Source organism: Arachis ipaensis, chromosome B05, assembly GCF_000816755.2.
Source record: "Arachis ipaensis cultivar K30076 chromosome B05, Araip1.1, whole genome shotgun sequence".
NCBI lineage: Eukaryota > Viridiplantae > Streptophyta > Magnoliopsida > Fabales > Fabaceae > Arachis > Arachis ipaensis.
The window spans coordinates 6,016,562-6,042,551 of record NC_029789.2 but is presented as its reverse complement, the minus strand read 5'-3'; the positions used below and the strand labels follow the sequence as shown (position 1 = coordinate 6,042,551).

Genomic DNA, 25,990 nt, shown 5'->3' with positions numbered 1-25,990 from the left:
ATTTAATTTAAAAACGTTTATAATTATTTAGTCTTGGACCACTATTATACATTTTTATAATATTATATAAAATAAAATAATTATGATTGGCTAACAAACTATAACTCAAATAGTATAATCTCTTCATCTTCACTTAGAGGGTTCGGATTCGAATTTGTTTAATTTATTGACAAATTTATTGTTTTTTATTAGTTTTTTTAGTGGACTTATTTTATGAAACATATTAAATGTATTAAAAAACACGTATAACTTTTTGCCATGTTTATTTTTTAGTTCTTTAAGCGGTTAGAATTTTAGATCATATTAATATGAATTCCATTAATTTGTTGATTTTATTGTGATATCTTTAAAAAAAGGATAAATAGCTCTGAAAAAAAAAACTCTTTTCTTTTCATATATACCTAGATTCCAACCAAAACTTCTGATTAATAATGGCCAAGTTACTATGTAGTAGAGTATTAGCACTTTTAAAACATATAAATCAACACTAAACTTTTTTTTTGTAAATATGGAAATTGATAATGTTGAATAATAATGCATATTAATCTTTGATGGGATAAAGTGGATGACTTTAAGTAGTGGTGGGGGCATACATGTAGAACACCCCTACTCTACCACACTGGAACATCATAATACAGTACAGTTGGTAATGTGTATAGGCATGCAATTGAAATGCACGGTTCACTTTCAGTAGAGCCAGTGTTTGCCAGAACCATTCATGCAATTTCAAACTCATTATTGGGATTTCCCTCTTCCTTTTCTCAACGTGCAATAATGCATGCATCAAACTAATACTTATCACGTTTAGACCCCATTGAAATAAATTATGAGCAATGCTAGGGAGTTATTAGCCGATTTTGTGATTTATAGTTATTAATTAATTATTATTAATATTTTTAATTGTGTAAAATTATATTTAGTGACATAAAATTATTCATTTTTTTTAATTAATTAAAAAATATTGACCAAATTTTAATAAAAATAATGACGTCCTAAACTTTTTCATAAATTATTTGACTCAAGGGCCTCAAAACTACCATTGTTTTTCTCATCATTTATCCACCATGCATAAGTAACCAAACAATTATTTTTTTCTCTTCATGGTCTCTCTTTTAAGCGCCACATCACTCACCAAAGGCAAACTCTATATTGATTACGAGATTTAGAACTCCACTAATTTTTTTTCATCTTCATATATTGCCAAAGTAAAATATCATACCTCCACTTAAAGATTTTTCAGGTAAGCAGAACAATAGAAAAAATGTCTTCTTATTCAACTAATTATTTATTTATATCCTACTCTATCTGTTTTTGAGCCAAAATGAGAACTCCAAATTCTAATACAATTTAAATAATAATGTTTGAAAGACAATAAAAAATTAGTTTAAACAACTTAAAATAATTTTATTTAACAAATTGCTAGCCCCTAATATTCTTTTTATAATAATAATTAATGAATGTTAAATAAAATTATTTTAAGTTGTTTAAACTGATTTTTTATTCTCTTTCAAATTGAGAGTTCTTCTATTCAAACACCGACTAGTGCAACAATATGCCAATATGTTCGGTATCAAAGGAGACTTCCCAGCTGCCATCAACAACATGACCTTATATTTTTGCCGAAACTAGTAATTTGATGTTCTGATTGAACCAATCCGACTTTGATCATATTGGATTGGTTCTAGCTTGTGAATAAAAAATATAAATTTAGATTAATACAAACTAATTAGATTTAACTGCTTCAAATAAAATAAAAAGTTTTTCTAAACGGAACTAAACCACCTATTTATACTCTAACAACTTGTTTGCTACTTCAGATGAAGACTACAAAAATGTAACTTGTGGGTTGTCATATGTTAAAATTATTATTGATAAAATTTTTAAATTTTTTACTTTAATAAATATATAATAAATGCATTAAAAATTTATATGTCTATTATGAAGACTTTTTGAACCGATAACTAATTTTAACATATGCCTTGGTTGATTATTACTGTACTTACATTAATTGCTGGCTTCACAAAAGTTAGTGGGTGAGAAAGGTTATCGATCAAACATTGATTAATGGAACATGGTTCCTTATAATTTGATGTGCATGCCACAACCACCTTATTTCTAATTGGTTGCTAGGACCCTAATGTGTCGCTTCATGTGTTCCATCATATTCATATATATTATAATTTCATGTCTTAAGTTATTTAGGTCATGGATTTCTTTTTGTAGGAGTATCATTAACTTTCATAAAAATAATTATAAAATATATTCTATTTTTTTTTTGAAAAAGTTACTAATTACATTTTGATTTCTTCAATTATTAATTTTTTAACTTTGTTCTCTTTTCTTTTTTTTGGGTATGAGAATCTGAGAGAGATTAGAGTTTTTGGAGAACATCAACGAGATTGAAGAAATCTTCTTCCGAAATAGAGTGCGGATTGGAAAACCCTAACTCTGCTTTTTCCTTTTTTTTTTTTTTATTTCAGATTAGTAGCATTCAGTGAAGAGAAGGTCTGCTAGGTTTTTCATCCAATTTCAATTCCTCACCTTTTCTCATCCTCTTCATCTGCTGCAAATCTCGTTTGCATATCCTCGCTGCCGCAACACGCCTCCGCCTCCGCCGCAACCTGTTGCCGCTGATGACATGCCATCATGTCATGTTTTTCTATGCTTTTTCATGCAAGAAATTGATGATTTGTGCTTAAATATTGAATGCTTTTGTGCTTAAATGGTACATTTTTTTGATCTTTTGATTTTATAAATTTTGTAGGAAATAAGAAGAAAAAGAAGCAAAAGAGCACAAAATAAGCTAAAAAGAAGAAAAAAAGAGTTTTGGGGCACACTTTGGAGTCTTGGGCCACGCTTTTAAAAGTATGGCCCATGACCAAATCAAGGAGTGCTGCGCTCATTGAGTTAACCGAGCTACCTAAGAGTTCAAATTCAGCTTGGAAGCAAGATTTTTGGCTAAGTTAAACTTGGGCGTTCACAGCATGACCATGCCTCCTTCAAAGAGCCATAACTTGAGCTACAGACGTCCAATTGATGTGCTTCCAGTTGCGTTCGAAAGCTGACATTCAGAGCTTTCCAACAATATATGGCAATTCATATTTGGCACAAAATTGAGGTATAAGTGAAAGGCATCTTTAAGGACAAAAAACAAGCAAAAATAGACCAAAGTGCAACCACCAAGATTCGAAGAGAGAGACCAAGGGAAGCCCAAGAAAGTAGCGCTCTCAAGGAGAGCACTAAGTTAACGTTGAGAGCATTGTCGTGCTCTCTCCCAAAGAAAATGCAAGGAAAATAAGCCAACATGGCTTCACTAGGATTCGAACTTGAGGCCTTCCACTCAAGGCAATGTGCTACCTCATTTTGCTTCACAAAGAAATTGCTCCCCAAATGCTTCCACCAAGGCTCGAACCTCAAGCCTCATTCCACAACAAAGGATGCTGCGCTCTCCCCATGCACTGAGCGCTATGGATGCTGGTCACAAGGCTTGGTGCACGCAAATTTGGAAGGCCAAGGCAAGGGAATGATGCGCTCTTGGCACCAACCGAGCATTGCCCTGGGAGGTGACCTTGGTTCATTTTCTAACCAACTTGAACCAAGCAACTTTGAATCATACTCCAAACCAATTGAACCAAGGCCAACTTGACCCATCTCTCTTCAAATCCAAAGCAAGCAAAGCCCAATTAACATCACTCAAAGGCACAAGGATCAATTAGCTTAGGAATTTATTTTTAATTTGTTTAGAATTTCAATTTGATTTTCATTCATGTAAAAAGCCTATATAAGGCATCATTTTTATTTTGGTGAGAAGGCTAGCTCTACTAGAGAGCACTAGGGGGAATTGGGATTGAGAGCTGAGTTCTCTTCATCCTGGTTCTTACTTTTGCATTTTCTTACTTTCTGTTTTCGAATTTTGGATTGAGAATTGAAGGAATTCTGTTTCAATACTTACTCTGAAATCATCTTTGTCCTCCTTCTGCATAATTCAAATTTACATTTGCTGTTTTCACTTTCTTCTCTTTTGCAATTTCTTTTTCTGCACTTTGAGCTGAGTTTGCTTTCAAAGCAATTTAAATTCTCTGCCTCCTTGCTAATTCACTTTCTGCATTTTCTATTTGAGCTTGCTGTGATCTTGATTTATTTTCCTGCAATTTACAATTCTTGCAATTGCTCTAAGTTTTTATTCACTGCAATTTTGCTTCTCTGTTTACATTGCTCCCAATTTATTCTTCCTGCAATTTAAATTTCCAGTTGCTTGATCTATTGTTTTCTTTTATGTTCAGCACCCACTCCCCTTTACATTCACTGCAATTTACATTTCTTGTCATTTAAATTTCTGCAATTTACATTTCTTGCTCTTTAAGTTTATGTCCAATTTACTTTCTGCACTTTAAATTTTCTTGTCATTTACTTTCTGCTGCATCAATTATCACTCACCAATGTTAGCTTGACTAAACTAATCACCCACTAAAGTTGCTTGATCCATCAATCCCTGTGGGATCGACCTCACTCTAAGTGAGTTATTACTACTTGAAGCGACCCGGTACACTTGCCGGTGAGTTTAGGTGTTGGAATTTCGTTTTCAACCCATCAAGTTTTTGGCGCCGTTGCCGGGGATTGATTTAGATCAACAATGATTAAGTGGGTGAGAAGTCTATATCAAGCATTTTCTTTATTTTTGTTTTCTGTTTTAGATTGAAACCAAGGTGTTTGAGTTTTTGCCTCACTAAGAAATTCTCATCTCTGATATGAGTAATTTCAATTTTCCTTGGTGTTGTGTTTTCCAAAATTCAAATGGAGTTCAATTCATCTTATGATCAAACAAATTTTATGGGATATTACCCACCATCACCAATCTCTAATGGTGGCTGAGAATATCACCAAGAGAATACACATTCTGAGCACTCCAATTCATGGAGATTTGCTTCAGAGACACAAGATGAGCAAGAAAATCATATGGGATACCAACCACCACCACAAAATGATTCATATCATTATCCTCATGGTGGATGGAAGTATCACCAAGGAATGAAAGAGCATCCACCCTCACTTCCCAGTTTTTCAGTTGAAAGTTCTTCATCACTTAATTATGCCTCAACACAAAGTTTCCTCCAAGATGCATACAAGTCATCCCACCAACCACAAAATTCATCCCACAACTCACAAAACTCATTCCACACCCCTCAACACAACTTCATCACAATATATCCATGTCACCAAAATTACTCTCAACCTTCATCTCTTGAATTAGCAGATGAGGATTACCTTCAATGGTCCAAAGAACCCTTAGAAAGCCGATGCCAAGCCATTGAAATACACAGGCAACTCGTGAAAAGATACACACAGTCCCAATCCTGGAAAAAAATCCTCTTCAAGAAGATGAATGGGCCTTTAGAGCAAACAAGGAGGAACTTAGAACCATCAAACAGTGAGGATGAAGACCAATTTGTGGGTAAGGAAGTGGAAAAACAAGAACAAAAGGTCCCTGTGGCAAGTGAAATTGCAGTAAAGGATGAGGAACATGAGCCAAGAATTTCATATTCACAGAAGCTAATTGAGGTGATAGAGGAACATGAAACTTCACTCCCAAAAGACTTAATGGAAGATCATGTAAAAGAAGAGGAGGAAGCCAATCAAGGAAGTTCACACTCAATTGAAGAAAATTACAGGAAGGAAGAGCTCACTGAACCATCAATTCAAAAAGCTCTTGATGAAGAGAACACTCCAACAATCACACAACCACCAAGACTTGGATTCAAGGAAGTGAAGGTAATTAACAAAAGCACCAAGAAGAGGATTGTGACCAAGCTACAAAGGACAATATTCATAAAGAAAAGAAGGTCAACTACAAGCAATCCTCCCCTGATCCAGCAAGCAAGCTCAATCAAGCCATTAACAAAAGAAAGCTTGTTGAGGAGAGGCCAAGACAGGGGACACTAGCTTAATCTTCTCCCCCCTTGAGGTCATTCCTCTTAACAAATTGGAAGAAGAGGAAGAAAGTGAAGAACATGTCAACCGTAGGTAACATTTTCTCTCTTTGCTTTGTTGATTTTCTTTCTCTGCTTGGTTTAATTTCAATAAATCAGGCATATGATTTCATTCTAAGTTTGGTGTTGCCTTGCAACAAATTGTTTTCAATCTTTTTGGATGATTGCATCAAATCAAAAAATGAAACTGTCACACTAAGATTCTAAGTTTGGTGTGCCAATTATTTTCTATGCAATTTATTCAAGCAACACTACTTGTTTGCAAAATCATAATGCCTCTGCAGTTTTATTTTTCTCTTTTGATTTGACACTTTTTTATTCTACTTGCTTTAGTCATTTGTCTGTTTTTAAATGCCTTCATCTAGTTTGCTTATTAACTGTTTTTGTTAGTACATCACCAAGAGATCCTTATTCATGGCAGATTCTTGGCTTGGTGATTGTACTTAACAAATAACAGTTTCATTTGCTTAGTTTTAGTTCAAATAAATTGACATAGGATTGCATTCTAAGTTTGGTGTTGCTATGCAACAAAATTTGCTTCCAATCTTTACTAGATACTTGCATTAATTCTAAGTGAAAGTGTCACACTAAGTTTGGTGTGCCACTTATCTTTTATGCCATGTATTGTGCTCACCTTCTTATGTTTGCAATCACAATGTCTCTGTCTCTTGTGCCTTAATTTTTATCTTTAATTTTGCTTGCTTAAAATACATGTACTACTAACATTTCATTGTGTAAGACATTTATGATCCATCTTTAACCCCATAGCCATTGTTCTAATTGTTACTTGAGGATGAGCAAGCATTATGAGTTTGGCAAGGGAAAGATGAAAAATAGAGAAAAAAGGACAACAATAATGAAGATGAATTACAAGGTTGTAGAGTTCCTTTTCTTCTCATTTGTTTCCAGCACTTAAATTGCATGATTGTCTTCATTTTTTCTGTTTACATGTGTGTATGAATAAAGCATAGCTTGAATTTTGATTTGCAACATGTTGCTGTGACATTATGACTACCAACTTGAGTGGAAAGAGGAAGAATAGAAGGAAAAGGACAATATTAGAGAAGATGAATTACAAGGTTGTAAAGTTCCTTTTCCCTCTCATTTGTTTCCAGCACTTTAAATTACATGATTGTCTTTATATTCTCTGTATGCATGTGTGGTATGAATAAGCATCGCTTGAATCTTGATTTGCAACATGCTGCTGTGACATTATGACTACCAACTTGAGTTTTGTAAAGTTCAAAGCAGTAAAGCATCATGATCATAAACAAACAAGAAATTAAAGAAGAAATTAGCATGTGCATACAAGTATTGGAAAGCTAGTATGATTAATTGTTGCTCAAATGCATTGGATTTTATTTAATTGAAGTTTTCATCTAGTACATTTTGTGAAATCTTTTGAAAATCATGAAAACCTTAAAGAAGCAAATACAATTAAGGCAAGAAAAGAAAAAGGGAAAGAATGAGAAAGCTAAAGGCTCTGAGTACCAATGACAATTAAATTGTTAAGTACTTGTGGTGTTTATGTATCAAGCAAAAAGCTTGAAAATAAAACACTTAGAGTCAAGGTTAGGCTCAAGTGCAAATGCACTCCCCCAAAGCTTAAGGCTCTAAGCATCAATGATTAGAGAGTCAAGAAAAGAAACAAATGAGCTTAAAGAAGTTCTCTAATTAAATGCTTGTGGTGCTTATGTGTCAAGTGGTAATACTTGAAAACAAAGCATTTAGAGTCGTAGCTTTGTTATCAACTCATGGGGCAAAGCACCCAAAAAGAGAAGCTAATAAGAAAATCAAAAGCTTGTTTCAAGGAAGAAATATAAGAAAAAGATTTCATAAATTGAGCTAGATAGAAACATCAATCATTTACATTTCTTTTGTGATTGTAGCATGCTTAGAAAACTAGCTTACCATGAACATTGAGTTGCTATTCTTCTCACCTTGGTTTGTCAATCTTTATTGCATGATTCTTTTCTTACTTGGGGACAAGCAAGGTTTAAGTTTGGTATTGTGATGACATGCCTTCATGTCATGTTTTTCTATACTTTTTCATACAAGAAATTGATGATTTGTGCTTAAATATTGAATGCTTTTGTGCTTAAATGGTATATTTCATTGATCTTTTGATTTTATAAATTTTGTAGGAAATAAGAAGAAAAAGAAGCAAAAGAGCACAAAATAAGCTAAAAAGAAGAAAAAAAAAAGAGTTTTCGGACACACTTTGAAGTTGGGGCACACTTTGGAGCCTTAGGCCACGCTTTTAAAAGCGTGGCCCATGACCAAATCAAGGAGTGTTACGCTCATTGAGTTGGGCGTTCACAGCATGACCATGCCTTCTTCAAAGGGCCATAACTTGAGCTACAGACGTCCAATTGATGTGCTTCTAGTTGCGTTCGAAAGCTGACATTCAGAGCTTTCCAACGATATATGGAAATCCATATTTGGCACAAAATTGAGATACAAGTGAAAGACATCTTTAAGGACCAAAAACAAGCAAAAATAGACCAAAGTGCAACCACCAAGATTCGAAGAGGGAGACCAAGGAAAGCCCAAGAAAGTAGCGCTCTCAAGGAGAGCACTAAGTTAACGTTGAGAGCATTGTCGTGCTCTCTCCCAAAGAAAATGCAAGGAAAATAAGCCAACATGGCTTCACTAGGATTCGAACTTGAGGCCTTCCACTCAAGGCAAGGTGCTACCTCTTTTTGCTTCACAAAGAAATTGCTCCCCAAATGCTTCCACGAAGGCTCGAACCTCAAGCCTCATTCCACAACAAAGGATGCTGCGCTCTCCCCATGCACTGAGCGCTATGGATGCTGGTCACAAGGCTTGGTGCACGCAAATTTGGAAGGCCAAGGCAAGGGAATGCTACGCTCTTGGCACCAACCGAGCATTGCCCTGGGAGGTGGCCTTGGTTCATTTTCTAACCAACTTGAACCAAGCAACTTTGAACCATACTCCAAACCAATTGAACCAAGGCCAACTTGACCCATCTCTCTTCAAATCCAAAGCAAGCAAAGCCCAATTAACATCACTCAAAGGCACAAGGATCAATTAGCTTAGGAATTTATTTTTAATTTGTTTAGAATTTCAATTTGATTTTCATTCATGTAAAAAGCCTATATAAGGCATCATTTTTATTTTGGTGAGAAAGCTAGCTCTACTAGAAAGCACTAGGGGGAATTGGGATTGAGAGCTGAGTTCTCTTCATCCTGGTTCTTACTTTTGCATTTTCTTACTTTCTGTTTTCGAATTTTGGATTGAGAATTGAAGGAATTCTTTTTCAATACTTACTCTGAAATCATCTTTGTCCTCCTTCTGCATAATTCAAATTTACATTTGCTGTTTTCACTTTTCTTCTCTTTTGCAATTTCTTTTTCTGCACTTTGAGCTGAGTTTGCTTTCAAAGCAATTTAAATTCTCTGCCTCCTTGCTAATTCACTTTCTGCATTTTCTATTTGAGCTTGCTGTGATCTTGATTTATTTTCCTGCAATTTACAATTCCTGCAATTGCTCTAAGTTCTTATTCACTGCAATTTTGCTTCTCTGTTTACATTGCTCCCAATTTATTCTTCCTGCAATTTAAATTTCCAGTTGCTTGATCTATTGCTTTCTTTTATGTTCAGCACCCACTCTCCTTTACATTCACTGCAATTTACATTTCTTGTCATTTAAGTTTCTGCAATTTACATTTCTTGCTCTTTAAGTTTATGTCCAATTTACTTTCTGCACTTTAAATTTTCTTGTCATTTACTTTCTGCTGCATCAATTATCACTCACCAATGTTAGCTTGACTAAACTAATCACCCACTAAAGTTGCTTGATCCATCAATCCCTGTGGGATCGACCTCACTCTACTTGATGCGACCTGGTACACTTGCCGGTGAGTTTAGGTGTTGGAATTTCGTTTTCAACCCATCAGCCGCCGCCACGCAACACGCTGCCGCCTCCGTCGCGCAATACGCTGCCTCAACGCTTGGAGGTTAGTTAATCATTATGCCTTTTCAATTCATGGATCCCTTTTCTTCCTCTCCCTGTGTCATCTCTCTAGTCTACTCATCTTCGCAGCGCAACCCGCATATATGATTTGAGTTTAATTAAATACGAAATTGATGTTCCAATTAACTTAGTTGTAGTATATTGTTCTCGTTCTTGATTAGGTTTCTGCTGTTATACTCTATCAGGAAAGCTGCTGGTAATGATTGTAATGACAATGATAAAGAGGCTAAGAGGAGTAAGATGGTAATTGCACTTTTATGAAATTCCTTGTTTTTGTGTTTCAGATACTGATTATTTTGTTTCCCATCAAAACAAATTAAAAATACTGATTATTATTTTTAAAGGACGATGAAAGATTAGTTGCAGGGACACCAACATTTTGAGTAAAATTTAAAATTGGCCTCAACTTTTTTTTGAGTGACCACTTTCATCTTTGATCTTTGTTTATTCGTTTGTTATTCCCAAAACTTACAAATTGTGAGACAGAGACTCTTTTGGTATGTTTTGGTTGTTTGGAGTGAGGACTAAATTGTGCCCTTTTGTTAGTTTAGGGACTGTCTCGCAATAAGTTTAAGGACAAAAACTAATAAACAATGAGCAAGAACTAAAGTGGCTACTCGAAGAAAGATTAAGGACTAATTTAGGACTTTATTCTCTACATTTTCAATGGTGCATAAATTGGCCTGATTAAACTATCTAATAACCCCTCGGAAAAAAATATTTTAATTAATGATTTTTTTTATTTGCATAGTATGGAAAGTTTTTTATTTGTGAAATTTATCATCACGATGTGAGATTGTGGATCATATAAAATTTTTCAAATACACCGGTGGATTTTAAAAGAAATATGCTAATCCCCTTTTTCATGTTACCATGCTTGTATTGTTTAGGTTCCACTTAGAGGTTTTGCATAGTTCTTTGTCATTTATTGGTCAAAGAACAATATAAGTCCATGAATTGAGATACAGGAGTTTTAGATATAATTGAGTTACTTTGACCTTATTAATTAGTAGTTTTAAATTTTTAGATATAATCCAAATAAAGAAGCTAGTATTAGTTATTTTGAATTTTGATCTAATAATGAAAATCTATCTTGCATTGTTTCTTCTTGAGTTCTCTCTGTGCTTCTTGAGTTCTCATCACTTTTGGCTAATGAAGCTCAAGCAAAAGCTGAAGTAGGTGATAACTATGTGTATGCAACTATTGATTGGTCGCCTCATGATAAGTTTAGGGATAACACCAAAATGATGCCAATTCATACACAGACAATCTCATTCCATAAGAGACAAGCTCTTGGTAAATGACTATTTTGTTGCTTCTATTCATTCTTCTTAGACTAAGTTACTAGTTTGGTTATTCTTGTTATGGTAAATCACCTGTCCAATTGTGTTTTGGTCCTGAATTACCTTGATTTTTTTACATTTTTTGCAGTAACATACATGGAGAACAATAGAGCAGGAATCACTGTGTTTGGATTCATGCTTGATAGAACATGGCTCTACTCAATTTTTGCAATTCAATTGGCTCTATGCCTTTGGCTACTTAACAAGACAGTTGGTGTTTAGAGACAGAGAGAAAAACTGCCTTGATCTTCCTACCTTGTTCACTATGTGTTTTGTAATGTACTAATGCATAATATTATTTTATAGTGATTAGTTCATTTGGATCTGATAGTTCTGGTTATGAACTTTATGATCAACGAAATGGTAAATGATATATGAGTCTGCTCCACAAGTTACAGAAACTAGTGTTAATGATGAGTAACATTGTTGAGTTCAAAGGTGTTGACTAGTTCCACAAATAATCCACTTCTTGCAATCCAATTTCTTGAAAAACTCACATTAATCAAAGTTGAAAATTTGTACTGTTATACATCAATATTAAACCAATTAAATGGTAGGTCTTGTGATGTTTTCTTTTTGCCAACTAGTATCTATCATCAAATAATGTGTTAGAAAGATTCAACAAGATATACACACACATAAATATAAAATCCACATGGAGTAACCGGAAGGATTGTCTAGTTTGTGGAAATAAGATTGTGACAAGGAGAATGTTGTTGTAGAGAGCAGAACAAAACTCAAAGCAATGTCATTCATTGGCTTTCAAAACAAAAACATATAAGAGAAGCTTTGTAACCATCGATGTTTTGTGTTGATTGGCCTCAAGTTATCAATAATCAGAGACTAATGGCTCTACTGTTACCCTAAGTTCTCAACTATTAAAGAAAGGGTCATGTTCTTCCAGAAACATTGACAAACTACATATTATTCTCTTTCTAGCTAACAATATGGTTGTAAGTTCTCCTACTCATACTCTCTCGGATTATAATCACTCATAATTAGGAATAGGAATTGAACAAGAAAACAATTTGTTATAATATCTTTATAATAATACTTTTAGAGTTGATTTTCTTATTAAATTTTGTAGTTATTTCCTGATTTAATTTGGATAAGATTTTCAGTACCATTTATAAATAGAAGAAGGATAAATTAGTGTGTAAACTAATAGAATTTATATTAACTGATAAAATAAAAGAAATTAGTAATATAGAATTGTAATATATAGAAGAAGGATAAATTAGTGTATAAATTAATGAAACATAGCTTAGTAATTTGTCTTTCAAAGAAAATATTAAAAATATCTAAGAAGATAATTTCTCATTCCCAAATGTCTTCATGTTTTGCTTTCACCTTGCTCCTATATTACCAAGCATTTTCTTGGATTACGAGACACAAATCGTTGTACTCCTCTAAAACCATATCCACGGTAAGTCTCATTCGTGTGGAGTCGTTAATCTGCTTGGAGCACCAACAATATAATTCTAATTAGAAGTGTGTTGAAAAAATTATGTTAAAAATATTTTGTTATAAATATGACCTGAATATTGAACAAATTACTTGTTAAAACTACACCCAAATTACTTGTAAAGATTACAAACCTAAAAAGTAGAGATAGAATAGCAACATATAATATAAAAGAAGCAGGACAGAACAAATACAAAACAGTAATGTCATAAGACAATATTAAACAAATTAAAAAAAGAAATACCAGACAAATTAACATGATTTAATCTATATATATATATAAAAAGAAATACCAGACAAATTAACATGATTTAACCTATATATATATATATATATCATGGATTGGATATTTGTGTGTTTTGTTTTTGATATATTAGTTTGATTGTTATTCAACAAGGTCCTATTCCATTTTTAATCTTTTATGTACTGCATAGCCACTTATTCCTGAAATCTCTTTAGAACACAAATTACTAGCATTCAAACATGTTTTACAAAACGCCCCATTTTAGTGTCACATAGGATACTCTAATTACATGGCTACACTCTTGGTCCATAATAGTTAGGGGTAAAAAAAGGCCAAGCGGCCTGCAACCTGGCCTGTGTTTGGCCTGTCCTGGTCTGACCTGTTATAAAATAGACATAGGCTTAGCCTGTTATAAAAGCCTTATTATGTTAATAGGCCAGGCTCAGGCTCATTAATTAGCCTGTCAGGCCTGTCTGGGCCTTTTAATATATAATTATATATAAAAATATTTTTTTTATTATTAACAAAATTATAAGATATTTTAAATTTACTATATTTAATTATAAATAATTTTATATATTTTAAATACTTTAAAGTTTAAAAATTCTTATAAATATTAAATATGACATTTTATATATAAATATGTTTATTAAAAAAAAATTTTAAATAATATTTTTAATTTTGTAAAAAAAAAAATTAGCAGGCCTTTTAACAGGCTTCAGGCCAGGTCAGACTGAATAATAGATCAGGCTTAGTACTTTGAAAAAAGCTTATAGCAGACTGCATGCCAGACTCAGGCCAATCAACTATATGACAGGCCAGGCCTGTTAAGAACAAAGCCTGGCCTAACCTGACCTATTTTTACCCCTAACCACAATAAAAGGTACCATAGAATCCACCAATTATGAAATAGGTTCCATACTCATGCTCTAAAGGTATCTAATTGTTTCAGAATATTTTGTATCAGAATTAGTCAGTTTCAAATCATTGCACTTTATTTAATGCATCCTTTTCCTTTTATTTTTTTCTATTTATTTTTCTAAACCATAGTTGTGTTGTTTCTCTTGGTTGGTCAAATTAAAAGGTTTTACTATTTCTCTTTTAACATATATTGACCATGAAATTGAAGATGTCAAACTGTACTGAATATCAATGATATAATGAATAGAGGCATCATTAAAGAACGACGGATGCACAAGTGGACAACGAATAACAGACAACAATGAAAAAGTCTTAATATTATTCTGTTTGGCACATTCTTAATGAAATAAATAAGTACGATAGTATATGTGCTAACATAATTTTAGTGTGATCTAATCATATTAACCGATAGATGTGACTTGATTTATTATTTCTGTGCATCGTACGGGCTCTGCACTAGTTATAATTTAAAAAGGAAGTTTTTTTTGTAAAGAGAGAAGCTAGTTAATAAAAAAGGGGGCCATCTCCAAAAAATTTATGCATTTTTAACAAAAAATAAAATTTTGGAGGCCACTGCCCTGTGCGGCTGTGCCCTCCTTCAATGATATGTGCTTCCGCCTCGGAGGGTGGAACAACAGGTAGCGTCTAAGGTAAAAAAAAGGGTACGAAGTTGATGAGTAGAACAAAAATTCGCCTCTACTTATTCCAATGCCATTTTTATTCTTATTATGTCAGTTAAGTATAACTAATGTCATAGTGTGTGATAAAATATAATAAAAATTATTAGATTTTTGTGTTCCAAATAAAAACATAAATAATTCTATTAATTTGTATATAATTCAATATATATTATATAAATAATTATTTATTATTAATAAAATTATGAGATATTTTAAATTTATTATATTTTATTATAAATATTTTTATATATTTTAAATATGTTAAAAGTTTAAAATTTTTTACAAATATTAAATATATGACATATTACATATAACTATTTTTATTAAAAAATAATTTTTTTAAATAATATTTTTATTTTTGTAAAAAAAAAAACCTTTTAACACTTTTAACAGATTTCAGGCCAGGCCAGGCTGAATAACAGGCCAGGCTTAGTACTCTGAAAAAAGCCTATAGCAGGCTGCACAGGCCAATCATTTTTAAATAATATTTTTATTTTTGTAAAAAAAAATTAGCAGGCCTTTTAACAGATTTCAGGCCAGGCCAGGCTGAATAACAGGCCAGGCTTAGTACTCTGAAAAAAGCCTATAGCAGGCTGCAGGCCAGGCTCAGGCCAATCAACTACATGACAGGTCAGGCCTGTTAAGAACAAAGCCTGGCCTGGCCTGACCTGTTTCCACCCCTAATAATAGTATAAGCTCATATGCTGCATAAACTCATGGTCCATACAGTTGCTTTTATAGTAGTACTCTATCCATACTAGCAGAACAACTTCTTGCTTCAACAACCATCTAGGACTCATTTCATTTGCATCAATCTGCCCTTTAGCCCTTTATGCATTATCATAAAAAGAATGCTCTTTTTGTTTAGCACAAGTACATCAAGTATCTCTAGTTAAGATATGTATCAGATATATCAAGCAAATAAAAAATATTATGAAAAGTAGTTGAGTTCTTAATTACAATGAATACAATTTAATTTTAGATGTCTACACTGAATTGAAGGAAATCTCTTTTTCGATTCAACCCACACTTTCATAATACAGTATTCAGATATTAACAATTTGAACTCAACTACTAACCACTTGAACAAATTATTCAAATACCAATTTAGAATACAGTAAGCAAATAACAAAACATTAAAAAACCACACAATTTGAACAGCAGCCAATGATTTTGATGGATAATAATGAAAACTTGGTGCTGAATTTCATAGAATTGTCACTTCTTAAATGCATATCTTATCAAAATTCATGCTGGAGGATTCATTCTATACAATAAGCACCAAAAGAAAGTAATGGCATAGATCCAATAAATTACTATGGAAAGCCAGATTATAAGCTTACCACCCAAGGCGTCATTCTATGACCACCTAGCACCTTTACGCAACTTCCAATTTCACAATCAATTATATATCTTTACTATGTGGTCACTTCTGTGCATGGCAAACAAACAAATTCAATCACAACAGAAATCTTAAATTCAATTTGATAAAGCTTTAATTTCAACAGTCTTAATTTTTTTTAGAGCAGCAATTGATATAAAATTCAACAGAGTCATAAGGGTGCACTTGATATATACAAAACAACACTTAAACACTAAACTTCAATTATAAATTAGATACTGAAATCATAAAAGCACTTTAAGTATTACTACATACATAGCTCCTTTTAAGTACAGTTCTTAGGCATCAATAGCATTGCTCATGAGCTTTTCAAAAATTTCTTGTGAATAGAATTTTGTCATTCACGAATAGATTAAATCTATGGCATAATTAAGTCAGAGTAGAACACCTATTTGATATTTAAAAGATTAGAACCCTTATAAATTAGCTCCAAAAGCTATTATATTCTCATATGCTATTTGAATGATCAATATACCAGTGTGGCCTAACTCATACGGTAGAAAAACAAGAGTTATTGACCAAACAGTTGAACACGACTAACCAGTATATAGATACAGAGAATTTTCTCAATTCATGGACTTATATTGTTCTTTGACTAATAAATGACAAAGAACTATGCAAAATCTCTAAGTGGAACCTAAGCAATACAAGCATGGTAACATGAAAAAAAGGGATTAGCATATTTCTTTTAAAATCCACCGATGTATTTGAAAAGTTTTATATGATCCACAATCTCACATCGTGATGATAAATTTCACAAATAAAAATTTTTTCATACCATGCAAATAAAAAAAAATCATTAACTGAAATAATTTTTTCCGAAGGGTTATTAGATGGTTTAATCAAGTCAATTTATGCACCATTGAAAATGTAGAGAATAAAGCCCTAAATTAGTCCTTAATCTTTCTTCGAGTAGCCACTTTAGTTTTTACTCTTTGTTTATTAGTTTTTGTCCTTAAACTTATTGCGAGAAAGTCCCTAAACTAACAAAAGGGCACAATTTAGTCCTCACTTCAAACAACCAAAACATACCAAAAGAATGGACTGATCTGTCTCACAATTTGTAAGTTTCAGGAATAACAAACGAATAAACAAAGATCAAAGATGAAAGTGGTCACTCAAAAAAAAGTTGAGGCCAATTTTAAATTTTGCTCAAAATGTTGGTGTCCCTGCAACTAATCTTTCATCGTCCTTTAAAAATAGTAATCAGTATTTTTAATTTGTTTTGATGGGAAACAAAATAATCAGTATTTGAAACACAAAAACAAGGAATTTCATAAAAGTGCAATTACCATCTTACTTCTCTTAGCCTCTTTATCACTGTCATTACAATCATCACCAGCAGCTTTTCTGATAGAGTATAGCAGCAGAAACCTAATCAAGAACGGGAACAATATACTACAACTAAGTTAATTCGAACATCAATTTCGTATTTAATTAAACTCAAATCATATATGCGGGTTGCGCTGCAAAGATGAGCAGACGAGAGAGACGACACAGGGAGAGGAAGAAAATGGATCCATGAATTGAAAAGGCATAATGATTAACTAACCTCCAAGCGTTGAGGCAGCGTCTTGCGCAGAGGCAGCAGCGTCTTGCGCGGCGGCAGCAGTAGGTGCGTGGCGGCGGCAACAGGTTGCGGCGGAGGCGTGTTGCGGCGGCGAGGATATGCGAACGAGATTTGTAGCAGATAAAAAGGATGAGAGAAAGGGAGGAATTGAAATTGGATGAAAAACCTAGCAGACCTTCTCTTCACTGAATGCTACTAATCTGAAATAAAAAAGAAATGGGAGAGCAGAATTAGGATTTTCCAATCCGCACTCTATTTGGGAAGGAGATTGCTTCAATCTCGTTGATGCTCTCCAAGAACTCTAATCTCTCTCAGTTTCTCGTACCCGAAAAAAGGGAAAAGGAATAAAGTTTAAAAAATTAATAATTGGAGGGATCAAAATGCAATTAGTAACCTTTTAACAAAAAAAAGGTACATTTTGTAATTATTTTTATAAAGGTTAATGATACTCTTACAAAAATATAGGAGTAAGGAATCCATGGCCAGTTATTTAAGTTATGATATTGAAGATTTGATGAATTAAAGGATTAAGAGAAAGAAAAAAATAAGTTATTTTCATTTAAAAAATTTAAAAAAAAATAAAAAATTCTCTTAAAAGTATTTGTTTGAATTATTACACTTTATATATTATATACTCCTTATGTACTCTTTATGTACTCCTGCTAAACAAAATTATAACACATAAGTCTATATCTATTATAAATAAAAAAAATAATCTAGACATAGTTGTGCAATTCATTCAGAAAGCGACTCAGATGGTGACAGAAGCGGTGATAGAAGTGGTGCTGACAGAGGTAGTGGCATGAAATAGGCAGGAAAGAGTCTCTTTACAGCTTGACAAACCAGGAAAATTAATATGGAAGACATTGACAGCCAGGAGTTGATTTTCTCTAGAAAAGGATTGTCTGAAGATTGAAGGAGGCGTAAGTTGGGTTGCCTTTCAACAATTAATGTGGCTAATTATGATGTTGAGAGTTTGATGAATCTTAAGGAATTAAGAGATGAAAAAAAAAATTCTTGTTTTTTACCAGTATATAGATACAGAGAATTTTCTCAATTCATGGACTTATATTGTTCTTTGACTAATAAATGACAAAGAACTATGCAAAATCTCTAAGTGGAACCTAAGCAATACAAGCATGGTAACATGAAAAAAGGGGATTAGCATATTTCTTTTAAAATCCACCGATGTATTTGAAAAGTTTTATATGATCCACAATCTCACATCGTGATGATAAATTTCACAAATAAAAATTTTTTCATACCATGCAAATAAAAAAAAATCATTAACTGAAATAATTTTTTCCGAAGGGTTATTAGATGGTTTAATCAAGTCAATTTATGCACCATTGAAAATGTAGAGAATAAAGCCCTAAATTAGTCCTTAATCTTTCTTCGAGTAGCCACTTTAGTTTTTACTCTTTGTTTATTAGTTTTTGTCCTTAAACTTATTGCGAGAAAGTCCCTAAACTAACAAAAGGGCACAATTTAGTCCTCACTTCAAACAACCAAAACATACCAAAAGAATGGACTGATCTGTCTCACAATTTGTAAGTTTCAGGAATAACAAACGAATAAACAAAGATCAAAGATGAAAGTGGTCACTCAAAAAAAAGTTGAGGCCAATTTTAAATTTTACTCAAAATGTTGGTGTCCCTGCAACTAATCTTTCATCGTCCTTTAAAAATAGTAATCAGTATTTTTAATTTGTTTTGATGGGAAACAAAATAATCAGTATTTGAAACACAAAAACAAGGAATTTCATAAAAGTGCAATTACCATCTTACTTCTCTTAGCCTCTTTATCACTGTCATTACAATCATCACCAGCAGCTTTTCTGATAGAGTATAGCAGCAGAAACCTAATCAAGAACGGGAACAATATACTACAACTAAGTTAATTCGAACATCAATTTCGTATTTAATTAAACTCAAATCATATATGCGGGTTGCGCTGCAAAGATGAGCAGACGAGAGAGACGACACAGGGAGAGGAAGAAAATGGATCCATGAATTGAAAAGGCATAATGATTAACTAACCTCCAAGCGTTGAGGCAGCGTCTTGCGCAGAGGCAGCAGCGTCTTGCGCGGCGGCAGCAGTAGGTGCGTGGCGGCGGCAACAGGTTGCGGCGGAGGCGTGTTGCGGCGGCGAGGATATGCGAACGAGATTTGTAGCAGATAAAAAGGATGAGAGAAAGGGAGGAATTGAAATTGGATGAAAAACCTAGCAGACCTTCTCTTCACTGAATGCTACTAATCTGAAATAAAAAAGAAATGGGAGAGCAGAATTAGGATTTTCCAATCCGCACTCTATTTGGGAAGGAGATTGCTTCAATCTCGTTGATGCTCTCCAAGAACTCTAATCTCTCTCAGTTTCTCGTACCCGAAAAAAGGGAAAAGGAATAAAGTTTAAAAAATTAATAATTGGAGGGATCAAAATGCAATTAGTAACCTTTTAACAATAAAAAGGTACATTTTGTAATTATTTTTATAAAGGTTAATGATACTCTTACAAAAATATAGGAGTAAGGAATCCATGGCCAGTTATTTAAGTTATGATATTGAAGATTTGATGAATTAAAGGATTAAGAGAAAGAAAAAAATAAGTTATTTTCATTTAAAAAATTTAAAAAAAAATAAAAAATTCTCTTAAAAGTATTTGTTTGAATTATTACACTTTATATATTATATACTCCTTATTTATGTACTATGTACTCCTGCTAAACAAAATTATAACACATAAGTCTATATCTATTATAAATAAAAAAAATAATCTAGACATAGTTGTATTCAGAAAGCAGAAAGCGACTCAGATGGTGACAGAAGCGGTGATAGAAGTGGTGCTGACAGAGGTAGTGGCATGAAATAGGCAGGAAAGAGTCTCTTTACAGCTTGACAAACCAGGAAAATATTCTTGTTTTTTAAAAAAATATTTATAAAATTATTATATTTTATATATTATGTACTCTTTATGTACTCTCACTAAAAAATTACAATAAATAAATTTACATTTATTATTGATAAAAAATAATCTGAATAACAATTATTTTCAAAAGGCACGGTAATAACTTAGCTAATATTTCTCTATTTGCTTCTGAAAAAATATTATTTGTACCACAACGTTATATAAAATTTAATTGATCGAATTTAGTGAACAGCAATTTCAATTTAAAAAATTGATAACTCTAAAAATATTTGAAAAGTATAAAAAGAAATTAAAATTTGTTGGAAAAAAAAGAAAAGTGAATCTACATAAATAATGTGTGTATTTGGATTGTAGTTTGTCAAACTTTTGAATAAAAATAATTTTATAGAATTAATTTTGAAGAGAAGTAAATTTGTGCAATTCTATACTAAAATTGATTTTGATAAAATAAATATTGTTTGGGTAATATTAGTTAAAATCACTTTTAGATAGAAAATTACAATAATGTTATTTTTTATGCATGTTTATTTTTTGGATATAGCGTCACAAAAAAAATAATAATTCTTTATTATGTTATTATTATTATTATTATTATTATTATTATTATTATTATTATTATTATTATTATTATTATTATTATTATTATTATTATTATTATTATTATTATTATTCTTTATTATGTTATTATTATTATTATTATTATTATTATTATTATTATTATTATTATTATTATTTATAATTAATTTTTTGTTTAATTTACTTTACCTAATGAAATCTGTAACATCCTACCACATAGAGTTTTACGCTTAAGTTGTAAAATAGAGGTGGTGTGGTATTACAACCTCTAAATTAAAATATATACATAATAATATTGAAAAGAATACAGTATACAAGGAGCCTTAAAAAACAGGTAAAGCAAAATCTCAAAATAAAAAGCGCAACGCTCCGGAATCGAGATTACTTGCGTGCTAAGAAAACCAAGGTTCATAAGTGTAAATAAACAGAAAGTGAGAATAGAGGGCCAAAAATACAAAATAACAAGCTCCTAACTCAGCCTGCGAAGCTAAGGCTGGCCGGAGAGTATTTACATAGGTATATACATAGCCCAAAGCCCCAAAAAAATACATACATATAAGCCTTGTTCTCCGTAAACCTCTAAAAGGTACAAAGTAAAGCAGTAATATACACAAGAGGAGAGTCTAATACATATACATATCAAAATATCAGAAATAAGCCCCAAAATGAAACCACTTCGCGGTAGAACTCTAGACGCCTAGTGAGGTACCTCTCGACCTGCATCTGAAAAATACAACATTGTATGGAATGAGAACCGGGAGTTCTCAACATGGTAACGGTGTCAACATACATAATATATAAGGTCCCGAAAAAGCCAAAGACAATCCTAAAACTCCGATACTCAAATCAAAAGCTTAAAGATTAAACTAGAAACTATAAACAGGGTAATCTTCTAAAGCTCTTAGTTCTAACTCACTCGCTGACTTAATTCTAATTTACTCTATCAATCTCTCAATTTTCCCCAATCATCCAGAACTCACCCTCGTCACTCCTCCGCCAGACGAGGGCATCTCTGTTGCACAGACAAATAAAGCATACAAAGAAAACACAAGTAGGATACAATTATAACATGTAGCAAGTATAACAAGTAACATAATAATCACAAAGGTAAACCCAAGTAAAACATAGCAAACAAAACAAATATATGCAGATGATGTATGTCTGCCATATGACTGATGAGTCTCATCTGTCAGTTATAAAGCCAACCCGACAAGTCCGGTAGCTAACCCTGGATAAAACACTACAACAAGGAACAGGTATTACTCGTCTTCCCATGCCGGTGTTTCGCCCAACCCGGAATAGGTATTACTCGTCTACTCAGGTAGGTGCATCAACCATAACCCGGGTAGAAATTACTCGTCTATCCACAGGCCATGACTCGGATAGGAATTACTCTTCCATCCACAAAGTCATATCTTGGATAGGGATTACTCGTCTATCCTCAAAATTATAACTCATCATTTTAACATTCATAAATATATATTCATGCATAATTCTCATCAAACTCATAATATCAATCATGACAATCAACATCGCATTGTTCTCAATCCTACCTTATTCATCACTTTCAGCATCTTCCTTCAGTACTAAGTTACCCCCCTTTCATAGCTTAATCTCTTCATTATACTTAAAACTAATATTTATGGCATAAAAGAGTGAAAATAGAGGTTTAGAAGTTTTAAATCATGTTTAAAATACAAAAATTGAGCTTGCTGAAAAAACAGGACTCATAACTGCAGATTTCATAATTCACATTACCAACTTCCGGCGTCCATAACTTCCTCTAATAAATTCTATTTTTTACAAATTTATACCATTTTAAAGCTCTTGAAATTATCATTAATTTGAAATAGATTTTATTTAAATCCAAAATTTAAGGCTCAAGCTATGAAAATTCATTAAAAATAAGCTTTTCCAAAGATCACCAAACTCCTATTTTTACCAAAACCTCATTTCATACCCAAATATTTCACAACCAAAGCATCACCAAAACTCAACTCCACACCTCCCATTCATTTTACAACACACCACACTCAATACTCTCAATTATTCAATAATTCCCCGCATATACACATATATCTTCACAATTCCTCAACCCAAATCAATAACAAATATACTCATATATATATATAGTTCCCATGCCACACATACTAACATACGCATTTAACCCTTTCATTCAACAATTACCAACAATAAATACTTCATTCCACTACATAGTTTTTGATTGCGGATGGCGGCTCATGGCGGTGAGCCAAAAATCCGCCATAAAGTTATAGCGGATGGCGTTGCGGAAAATGGCGGAAATGGCGGATTACCTAAAAAATACACATATATGTACAAAAAAATATGCAGAAAAATTGCAAATATAATAAACTATAAAATCTATCTATATAAGCAACTTTCTAGTCATAAAACATCCAATTAATATAGCAAATATAGTAGCAAATTTAACAAATAAACATAACATCAAGTTCAAATCATAAGTTCATAACTCAAAAGTCATAAGCAAGCCATAAAATAGAAGACACAACATAAAAACTATAGAACATCTAGATTCTAGCTCTCATCAAATTCATCCAAATTAACACGATTATTATCATGTCCCTCTGCCCCCTCATCATCATCTGATTCGGTATCATTGAATTGAATCTCCTCTTCTTGTTCTTCTTCATTTTCAGAATCCTCTTCATCTTCAAATTCTGGTTCTTCCTCTTCCACAATTACTGCCTTTCCTTTTCCTTTTTTTGAAGCCTTAGACCCACTTGGTCCACCTTTTGCACCACCTCTTGCAGTTGCAGGTTCTTTTCTTTTCCTATTTTGTTGTCTTCTAGTATTTGTTGTAGGATCATGTCCTCCCATTGCTTCAAAAACAAGGTTCCAACTCAAAATGTTGTCATCTTGATGAACGAAATCAGCATCATCATCCACACTATCATCTCGAAAGGTGGCAGTCCCAATTTCTCCCACTAACCACTCATTACACTCATCAATATCATTGAGTGCAATAGGGTCAACTTCATCTTTGAGGTTGTACCTCTCGATGAGTTGTTGGTTATACTTTATGAAGACCAAACTTTCCATCCTTTCATGATCAAGTCTATTTCTTTTCTTAGTATGAATGATCCTTTGGTGTAATCCAACTCCTCATTAAGCAGTGGAACCCTTAGAGCATGATAACTGGGAGCAGGTAAATTGGGACCAAAGCTTCCAACAGCCCACAACATTTCTTGAAAACTCTTCAACTTTACCGGGTTCAATGGAATCCCAGCTTGGTAGAACCACCGTGCTATGTATCGATGAACTCTACGAACTGCTTCCTTATTACATGCTTCTTTGATGTTCTGCTGCCTCAATTTCTCTCTTTTGTTTCTTGCAATGGCAGTTTCAGGTTTTCTAACAAACAAGTCCATTGGACCTCTAGCACTACTTGCACCCCCTCTAACACTACTTGCACCCCTTCTAGCTGCTGCCATTGGAGCTGGATTATAAGGTTCATCAATCCCTTGAGCATCTTCCTCCGACAATCCAAACCCCAAACTCTCTAAGTCAAGTTCCCTAGCATTGACACTCTGTTCTTCGGTGCTTCCCGGGGTAGCACTTTGTCTTCCTCGATGCGTCCCGCCATGGCGCCACCGCAATTGCGGCCGCCATGGCGCCCCCCGTTATAACCCCATCGCGGCGTCCGGTGAATGGCAGCAGGGTCAAAACCCGCCACGCCATACCGTTATGGCGCCGCCATAACCGCCATTTCAAAACACTGTTCCACTATCATGAATGGCTCAACATTTACATCAAGAATTGCTAATCTATATCAAGTACACGAATTCAACTTCCATCAAACTCAATCAAATTCATCATCAAACACCAACATCACACTTTCAACAAAATCATCAATCACTACTCATTCTTAATATCATTTAATAATTCCATCAAAGTTACTAAACATTAACATAACTACACATTTCAACTTATCCTATAGTCATCTAGCTTATGTTTTCACAAGACATTATATATTACATACGAGAAACCAAAACCATACATTGGCCAATTTTCGCACAATCCAAAACTCTTCAAAATAACAAATCCCTCTTTCTTGCTCCACTCCTCAAGTTACCAACAATCCAAGCATCCTATTAACACATTATAACTAATTTCACAAAATTACCAAAGTTACTAAATTGAACATCATAATTATAATGAACCATGAGGGTTAGAAGAGTTCTCACCTTCACCCACTGATCCTTGAGCAATACTCACAAGGAGTCAAGGCTAGTAAACCCCTAGAACATGAAAATTATCAAGGAATTGAGTTCTTCAAACCCAAACCAAATTTAACACACCAGCAGAAATGGAGTAAGGTAAACGCGAGTTACTTACAGTTTTGTTCCGACAGAATTAAAGAGCTCGATGAGCCTGACGCGTGGCCACAAACGGCATGCAATTCCGATCGCCAGAGCAAAAGTTATCCCACTTTAAAGGTCAGGTTTTTACGAAACCCTCTTCCCCTAACTCACTCTTTCATTTTAACGTGACTATTGCAGAAATGGAAAGAAGGAGATGCTGAAATGGATTTTATATAAGTGAGTATGGGGTTCGATTCACTCGGTTGAACCAGTTTTTGTTCGATTCGCTCATTTGGCTCATTTTGGGCTAATATTTTTAATATTAGTGTCTGATTTTTTGCATTAATTATTTTTTTACTCATTTTCACATTCTAAATTATTTGTTACACAAATCCAAACCGCCCCGGGTTGTCGTTTGTCGGTTTAATGCTGGTTCGCGATTTTTCGTAAAATTGCTATAATTTCACGCTCTCAACAAATTTCCGAGCGCCGTTTTCTCTATTAGTTCTTTAAATTAATATTCTAAATATTTTTAGCCA

At 33.2% G+C, this 25,990-nt stretch overlaps 1 long non-coding RNA gene across 1 annotated transcript; it reads left to right on the top strand.

Annotated features, from left to right (window-relative positions):
• On the top strand, positions 11,205-11,801 carry LOC107641655. Its single transcript, XR_001620388.2, has 2 exons — positions 11,205-11,279; positions 11,415-11,801. It is a non-coding gene; the product is annotated as an uncharacterized LOC107641655 (long non-coding RNA).